Source organism: Leuciscus leuciscus, assembly GCF_965113295.1.
Source record: "Leuciscus leuciscus genome assembly, chromosome: 2".
NCBI lineage: Eukaryota > Metazoa > Chordata > Actinopteri > Cypriniformes > Leuciscidae > Leuciscus > Leuciscus leuciscus.
This window is the reverse complement of record NC_138726.1, coordinates 5,809,738-5,819,419: the sequence shown is the minus strand read 5'-3', so window position 1 is coordinate 5,819,419 and position 9,682 is coordinate 5,809,738.

The following is a 9,682-nucleotide window of genomic DNA, read 5'->3' as shown; positions in this document are numbered from 1 at the left end:
AACTATTATAATGGGGTTACAGTGAGAGCAGTAGGAGCAACAGAAAATCCAGACGTGGCCTTCGAAGGTCCAACGTGGCACACAGACTACATTTTGTGAGATAAACAAAATGCTAACCTTGCTACAGAGATCAGCATAGTGAGATCCTGCATGTGATTTGTATGTTTGTGTGTCAGTATTCCTACCTGGCTTCTTAACTAGCTCATGTTTATCACCATTAGTATTGCTCATACTTAGGGTTAAAGATTTGAACAAACTCCTATTCCTAAGTATTTAACGTTGGTATGGCAAATGATAAAATGAACAAACAATTCCCTTAGACTTGCGTTTACGGTAGATTCTTTTAACTTGACCTAGTTAGTAACCACCCTAGAATACTCTAGCAACACACTTGCAACCACCCAAAACACCTTTATATCTTGATGGAGACTTTTGCATTTGCAAGTACTCATATTTTCTTCATAAAATGTACAAATCTACTGCTTGTTAAAGCTGCCGTCGGCAAGTCTGGCAGATTGGGTCGATTAGCCAAAATGTTGAATGTTTACAACTCTCATGCCCCTCCCCACTACCAGCGAGCACCCTCCCATCGAGGTCGTGCTCGTCAGTGCGTCACTGTGCGTGTGTGTACCTGATTTTCTGTGAACGCGTCCGTCTCTTCAGCATCGATCAACACCATGGACTCGGAGGTAGGCTGCCCTGGCTAATCTATCCATAGATAGCAATAACCGAGGAATTGGAAGCTTGTTAGTAGATTTTCTCTCCGCCATCACGCTTCATGCAATCTCCAGGCGAACTTCAGGCGTGGCGTGTGCATGTGATATTAACGTGCGCGAGTGAGGGGGGATCTGTGGCGTGTGCACGACCTGTGATTGACAGTCAGATCTCACACCCCCCTGCGCTGATTGGACCTGATGAAGCGGGAGCGCTGGATTTTTGCAAAACAAATAACACGCTCCAGGTGGAGTTAGAAGCTCGGGTTTTTTTCTAAAACCACCTTATTTATGTTGTTCTGTCGGATTATAGTGTCGATTACACTGAATATGATCAAAAAAATATTGCCGACGGCAGCTTTAAAGTCACCACTCTCAGAAAAATTCATAGTTCATAGTAGTACCGTAAGATACACTTCCGTAGTTCGGTTCGCTTGGTTCGTTTGGTCCGGACCAAAAAAAACAACAATTAGTCCTGGTCCGCTAACCGTTCACATTGGCATTTTAACACCGGACCTAAAGATACCGAACCTAAAGGCATAGGGATATGTTCACAACCTGATTGGTCTGCTTTTATATTGTAGATTTCGCAAAGGAACTTACCAAACTTAACCAAAACGATGCTGTGTGCTGGGATAAATGCACTCGTTGTATTTGCGTAGTCTACACATGATGGTATTTTGATCAGCTGAGAACGCGTGAAGAGGGTTCGGAAGGCAGAGTTCACATTTATTCAAATGAACCGCACCAACAGAGCAATCACACCAGAGTTTGTTTTAATCCAACCAAACATGCCAAGTGTGAACACACCCTAAGGTACTAATATGCACCTTTTAGGGGTAAAAAAGGTACAAAGATGTCATTTTAACTGCCCCAGTGCCAAGCTGTTATACCCCTAAGAGTAAAATTTTTACATTTGTCCTGAGAGTGAACCAGAGTTTGTTTGCTTTGCACGACTGTGCCAAAATCCGGTTGCATCCACTGAGATAATAAAGTCATCTGCACTTGGTAGAGAATGTAATTTGATAACCTGAATTAAATCAAACCTGTTCCTGCTGGTACAATTGTACTACATCACACCTGGGGGGCACATTTCAAATAAAAGACTGTCATCGTTGGAGAGACAACCCATAGCGAGAGTGTGTCAGGGCTCCATTACCTAAACTAAATGGGCTCTATTAGCTAAACTGTGGCATACTAAAAAATATGCCACAGTCCGTGTTGGTGTAGTTCGTTGTCTTGTGGTCCTATGGTAAATGGACCAAAATGTCCAAATGATTGTCATGCAGAGGGCAGTAGCAGGGAGCAGCCAGGCAGGTGGGTCCGCCCCTCAGAAACCGAATAGGACTCATGGGACAGGGCTTTCCTTTTGGACCAGCTCTGCTCCAGAGGGCCTGGGCCATTAGCTGCCTTAATATTCTGCATTACCTTTCCAGCCATTTGTTGCCCCTTTGTTGTGATACCTACTTAAAATATCAAAGCCTGTGAGAGCCTCAATGAGACATTTGAAAACTGAGAAATGCGGGTTTTATGTGTCAGCGCTGTGTCCCCTCCCTCTGTCCCTTCTCTTTACACAGCTCCATGCAGGTAGTGCTGGATGAAAAAGGAATCAAAAGGGGAAAGAAAAAAAAAGGTTTGGGTGGGACATCAATGGCTGACATGGTTGAAACAGAACAAAAACTGAAAGCTATGCAGGAGAGAACAGAATGAGGCAGAGAAAGAATCAAAGCACACCAACCGAATGGGAGAAGGGAGAATTTTAAAACTCATAACAGAAATGCAAAACTTTCTTGGGGATTCAGGATGGAAAAGCTCCTATGCTGCCTAAGTTGCTTTCAGCTGATTGACCAGTTGAGAAAAAAGGAACCAGTAAAGGGTTTGAATAGTGCCCGTTGGCCATTCACAATGCCAGCCTGACTCCAGTTTCAAAGCTAAATTCATTTCCCTCCCCAAAGGCAAGTAGAACTCCTCCAGGAACCACAAGGAGATCCCAATTTTGTGTGCTTCAGCTAATTACTGTGCAACCCTGTGATTATCATAACATTACATATTGGAGCTCGAAGCACAAGGGTCCAGATTACTCAACTGATCCAATGCATCAGCATTTTAAGGTGTGTTGTCTAACAGGCCTTTGTAGTGGTGACATGCCGAAATGTGTTGTACATCTGGTCTCACGTCATTTAGTGACAAAAGAGCTGAGTGGTTTCCATAGTATCGCATTCCTGGGAGACTTATGAACTTCGTGTGAGCCGCGTTAGTTTGTCCTATAACGGCTAGTATCTGATCTGCCGCTGGCCTTAATTTTTGTTAGTATTTGACCCACTTCCCAATCCCGGAAGAAGTCGGAATATCTCACTTGATTTTCCCTCACAAAATTCCAAGTGGAAAAACTTTTTAATACCATTTCACCTGGAATGATCTGTAAGATACGTTAACTTTTTTTTTTCCTCCTTTGACATGTGTCTCAATTTTTTTTGATTGTTATGTAAAGAGTCTCACCTGTGTCTCTGCGTTTGAGTCTACGGTTAATCAGCCGCTTGTTGTTTGATGATGTCTGTCTCCATTGTACGTCTGTTGACTGTTGAAATGAGCTGTGCTTGATGTGGTCAAAACACAGCTCGAAGCACGCGTTCCTTGTGTCTACAGCACAGAATGCATTATAATGCACCAGGATATGCAGGGCTATGACTTATCTTTGATTTTCAACATTGACATCTAAGAATGTCTCAATCAAAACATTTTTTGTCACTGCTTTGCGTGAGGCTGCTGTGGCTTGCATTGGACAGATCTGTGTGTGTGTGTGTCTGTATCGAAGTGAATAGGTCCCTTTGTTAGCTGTAGCCAGTGAAGGGACATAGCAGAGGGGGCAAGGACAGAGGCTAAATATACCTCTTGGTATGGTATGGCGGGTAGCTGGCCCTTAACCCTGTGCCCACATGGTGGCCGTGCCCCAATGAACCTGAAAAGCAAACATCAGTATATGTTATTTATTTTCTAATAACCATGGGGGGGGGGGGGGGGGGGTATCATAGTTTTATGATAGTTTTTTTTTAATGTCATTTAGGAGTTTGACAGCCCTAGTCCTCATTCATTGTCATTATATTGGAAAATAACGGCCAGGATGTTCTTCAGAAATGTACACTTTCCGTTTTCCACAGGGTCACATAGGGTTGGTGTGACATTAAGGGTGAGTAAATAATGACAGCATTGACCTTTTCCTTTCATATTTGAAAAATGAATCCATGTTTTCGCTTATGATTATTCTGTATGGGGTTATTTGGATTAATCAATAATAATCATCCAGGTGTCTTAATGATGCCAGTATTCAGACTATTGCAGTCTGTGTTAATTAATATGTTGATGTTTGCTGAAATGCACCTGTAATCTGAAGACTGTAACATCACAAACAGATATGAAAGTGACCATTGTATCACATAAGCATATTACAAAGAACAATTTTACATCAGTCACACTCTGGCATATCAGTACACAGTGTCATCTTACGAGCTGAATTCATTTAATAAACAACATTAAATATAATTTTTTCGTCAGTAGTGTCATCTTCAGGTTAAATAAGGCTTTGGGGTTCAGTGATAACCTGTTTTTACTTGTAACGGCTACATATAGGCATCAAAAACAGTGTTTTTTTAAGCCGGGTGTGGCGGCATGAGCAGAAACCAGCCGACTGTTTGAAGTTCTGAACTTTTTTCAGGCAGCGTTGTTTCGTCTCTGTGCGGCGGGAGTGGAGAGACAGCCACTGCAAACAGCAGGTGTGGCTTTTGAACGAAGCCATGACATGGCAGGCTCTTTAGTCTCCATCGCATGATTCTTGTTTTCATCAAAAGAAGAAAGGCCCTCCTTGCTGTTGTCTTTCATCTCCAGGAGACGGCCTCTCCTTCATTTTGTCCCTTTTGTTTGTGTGTTGTCCCTGGGCTGCAGCTTTGTGGCTTTCAGCAGGTGTTACTATTTAGAAGTATGGTTGAACATAAGAGGTGGTTCAGGACTGCCACACGGCCGGGTTGAAGCACTTAATATTAAGTACCGAGACCAGGAGTGTTAAAGACATTGATCTCCCTGAGTTCTTACTCAGGTGGGCCCCATGTAGCACCATGGGAAGGGGGCGTTAGAGATGTGCAGACATGGCTATAAAGATATTGCCCATAGGAGACATTAGAGCTCTTTATCCTCTATTGTGAGAGCCTTTTGGAAAGCCTAATGAAGACCAGCTTGGCCCTCTAGAGGAAGATTTGGAGATGGACGAGTTGTAAAAGACTGCAGGCAGATTTTATAAATGCTTTACCTGCAGTATCTCTTAGAGGAGGGCTGTTCAGATGCCACAAAACGCTCTCTGGAGCAGACAACATGCATGCCTCTGTTGTGACAGTACCAGTTCAACCAGTGTGCTTAATGCTATGCAAACAAGCTGTCGTGAGAGCTACTGACAGATTTCTACGCTTAAACATCAGCTATACATAGCTTTTGCACTGTTATATCAGTTCCAAATAAGGCACACTCACAAATTGGAAACCAAAACCACCTCAGTCTCATAGTTTTGGTTTCCATACAGCAACTTTATTTGATGTGCAAAAACTTCATATACTCTTCTCGATCCCTTGAAAGGTACCTTAGAACACACTAAAAGGCTCTCAACATAATTTGTACAATACGTTTAAATATTGTAAGAGTATGTTTGTTTCTGACTGTTCCCGTTGCACAATTGGTAGAACATTGTGGTCAAGGCTTTGATTCCCAGCAAACACATGGTATGCAAACATAATGTTCCACCAAGCTTCGGTTCAATACACAACTCGAGGGCTTGTGATGGTTTTTAGTGGCTCTATCAACGACTCCCCTTGCTCAAAGAGTTAGGCACAAAATACTTCTCTCGGCCACACTCAATAGAAACATTTACCAATGCTATTTATGCCAAATGGCTGCTTTTACAAGGAAACCACAGTTCACAACAGCCCTTTCCAAAACAGAGTTACTATTCAATGTTTGCCTTCATGATGCCATGGATTCCACAGATGATTCGCGCCCTGCATAACTACAAGACACGAACAACAAAAAGAACAATTCGGCATGCATTTCCAATGTGTCAACAAGACTGTGGGCATTCATTTGGATGACTCTTTATCTTGCCTCCTATATTTTTGTGTCCTTGTTTTAATTTGGTTGTTTTACTGCAGCTTAAACAAGCTATTACTCCAAAGGGCACCCACCGAGAATAAAAGGTGTGTAGGAGACCTGAATAGCTCAGACATGTAAATGGATTCAGACGTCACAGCCTCATTGGGCATCTCGTGAGTCACTTGCAAAGAGCGTCAAAAGATCTGGACCTGCATAGTGAGAACTACTTTTTAGAGGAGATCTTTCACTGAGTAAAATGCCAGGTTGTAGATGAAAAGGGGGGTTACCTGTATTTTGGCTGCTTTATACTCTCCATTGCCCTACACCTAGAATTGACTTCTCTTAGTGAGCTTAGACGAGGTGGGACTACCGTGCCTTGCAGACAGGGCTTGTCCTCGATGTGGCCCTTACCATTTCAAGCCACTCTGTAATACAGAAGAAATCAATCCACAACTTCAGACTGGATTTGGCCAGTCTAAAAGGGATAGCTGTTTCTCAGACAATTAAATCACATCCCACTCCCATCCCCCTGCTAGGACTCAAAGTGAAATGGCTGGGTTTAGATTCCACCAGTTACACTGTTCAATTCCTGAGACAGTCAACACACTGGGATCCACATTTCTCGAAGGCCCCAGAAGCAATGCATTCCTGTCTGGTCCCCCTCAACCTCACCCACTCTAAGAATCACATCAGTGTGGTTAGGGTATGCTGTTTACTGTCTGCATACTGTTTCTATGCTTCTGTGCCGTTATTTTCATTCCTCTTAGTTGAAGTGACGACACAGACAGTAGCTGCCTCAAGGGAAAGGGTGTCATTCTCCTTTTTTTTTTGTGCACTAGGTAAAATAAAACATGACTAAAGGAAAAAGAAACACTTTTAACAACATTTTCAACGTTAACAACGTTTTCTAGACATTTGTAAGCAGTCTAAATGTAATTTTTTAAAATTATTATTAACATGAAATGGGACTAGGGTTCAATTCTTGAACTTACATGTAATGTTTTTAATAAACTAAGTACATTACTGAACTTAACAGCCAGAGATTACCATGCATTTTTATTACATGGAAAATAGTAGGTACATTACAGATCTGAGGCAAACAGCATGACGCTTCTTCTCGGGAGCATCAATGTACCCAAATGACTCACTAGGTGTGCTCATATTCAACCATCACAAAACAGGTAAACTAACACACATACTTACACAGTACTTTGATCTTGAGGTAGAATGTATTTTTTTGCACAAAAAACAAACAAACTATAAACTAGCCTTGTCTATGTCAAATTGAAATGCTTATAGCTCAGGATCTCTCACAAGTTTGAATCACATTTAGCCAAAGGTTATTTATAACTTATAAATTATAGAAATGTTATAACCTACACATTTAGGTTATTCCTACTTCACATTTTCGACTTTCAGCCTTACAAAATTCTGTGGTAACACTTTGTTTCGATAGTTCACTTTAGACATTCTACTAACTAGAAGTAAGTTTGCAGCTACATGTCAACTAACTGCTTAATATTTGCTAACACTTTATTTTGTTTGTCCCCCAATAGACACTCTACTGACTATAAGTAACTTGGCAACTACAAGTCAACTTATTCTACTAACCCGAACCCTAACACCTAGCAATAACCTAACAGTTTACTGACAGTCTAGTCTACTAATACTCTAATGAGAGTTAGTTGACATGTAGTTGAAAAGTTACTTATAGTTAGTAGAATGTCTAAAGTGGACCATCAAAATAAAGTGGAACCCATTCAGTTGTTAAATCCTCAGATGGTGATGGGTGAAGAATCAAAAATGTTTTGTCTTTTTTTTTGTAGGTTTTATTGTCAACTTAATTGTATCTGTTCTGCATCTCAGGGGTAAAAATGTCCATGTTGGAAATCTGATTTCAAGTACTGTTTCAATGCACTTTTCCAAGTAAGAAGCTGGACATTCCGTCTCTCTGAGTTAAATGGAACTCTAGCATAATGTTTTCTCTAACTGGATATCATACGTCAAGACAACACAAGGGCATTGTGGGGATGTGTTAGACCATAAAAACAATCTTTCTTTAAACGACTTTTTGTCCCGGTTGGAAACCCTTCTGAAGGTGTACTTATTTGTTTACCCTGCTGAAATAAAAGACTCATGGGTCTTTAAAAGCTAAGGGGAAGCGGGGGAGGGATCAAGGATCTTTGGAGCATCTATGGATAAATGTCTCAAGATAAGTGGACACAAAGACACAAAAGGACAAAAGCAACCGAGGTCGGGAACGCTCCATCACCAAGAGGCAGCGTTATCTTAGCCGGTAGAAAGAAGAGAAAGACACCTCTGCGTGTCAAGCTCTTAACCCCTCTGTCACTGTTCACCCCCTTCTCTTTATTTAGGTGAGGATAAGACCGCCGACAGAAGCCTCTAGATAAGACAGCCATTCCATCCCTAGTGGAAAGTGTGGCCTGTTAGCAGGTATTCAGATCACTTGACCTCAGTCCACAAGGCTACGGGATCTTTCAGTGGGATAATTTAGACATAAGCCCTTAATAATGTTGTGATTTGTTGAACACATTGTTAATCAGGGTGAAAGAGTTTGGTTTACGGTGTCGGATCTGGGGGAATGCACATCACTCGCTTGATTCAAGGCCTAAGAAATGACATGAGGAGACAAGACAAGCCTCTTGTGTTCTCTAGGGCCCCAGTGGATTGAATGATCCTTTGGTATCCTCTTTCATTCAGTTTTCCTTAAGCTTGAGGTCTGTATTCATAGCTCTTAATGGATCTCGTCTCTTCACCAGTTTGTAGTCCAACATAGCAGTGCAGCACTGTGCGACACAAATGTACAAGACCGGTCACTTAATACAAGGACATGAAAGAAAAATCACAAACAAATTGCTTTGAAGTCTCAATTGTTTCAGCTAATCAGAAGTCTCCTGCTTCTTCTGTCTCTTCTAACCAATGTATAACACTGTGCTAAAATTTGTAGATAAAAAATGTCAATATGAACTAAAATATTCATTGTCATCAAAATGCTTCTAATACCACATTACCTGAGCTATGCTATGCACATACATTTTAGAGCTCTATACCCTTAACTAATGTCAACAACTGTCTTAATGTGAATTGTCTTTGTCAATTATCTTTTTGTTTCTTTTTTCTGAGAATTACATTTAAGTCTCTAGCACAATACAAGTGAAATCTTTGAGCAATATAATTTTCCTGAGGGCATTTTCTGAGCTTATTTGATTCCTTGTCATCTTTTGCATTTTCTCTCTCTCTCAATACTCTGAAAACAATGTATTATGCAGCCAGAGGCAAGTGGATTTAGTGCTGGCTTCTTAGATCTGCGCTACGCCACATTTGAGCTGGTACTCTGCCAAAACCAGAGAAACTACTCGACAATTTGAAAACATCCAAGTCCTTTTGGCCACTCACCGCAATCTAGAAATGTGCCTGGCACTTTCACATGCAATTAAATCAAGGGAAAAAGTCCCAAATGTAACAGCCGCTAAATGGGAGGACGGTTGCGAGGTTCTCTTACTCAGAGTGCAATTATTGCTTAGTCAGTTTTCCCGTGGATGCGATGTGTATGTTTATGCAGGCCATAGGCACACATTCTTGTTGTCAATATGTTCCATCGGAGGGTGTAATTTTGCAGGGAACTGGTTATCTACACAAATGCTGCTTGAAATGTTGCACGCAAACAAGTCTGATGGCTAAACCATTGACATCTGTTAGACCAGTGGGGCTGGGCTTTGATTTGCAAAACATGTTTTCTCACAAACAGCAGCCAGCAGCGCTGCTATACATATGGTAAAAGGAGAGACAAATGTTATGTTGGGAATAGCATGACCATG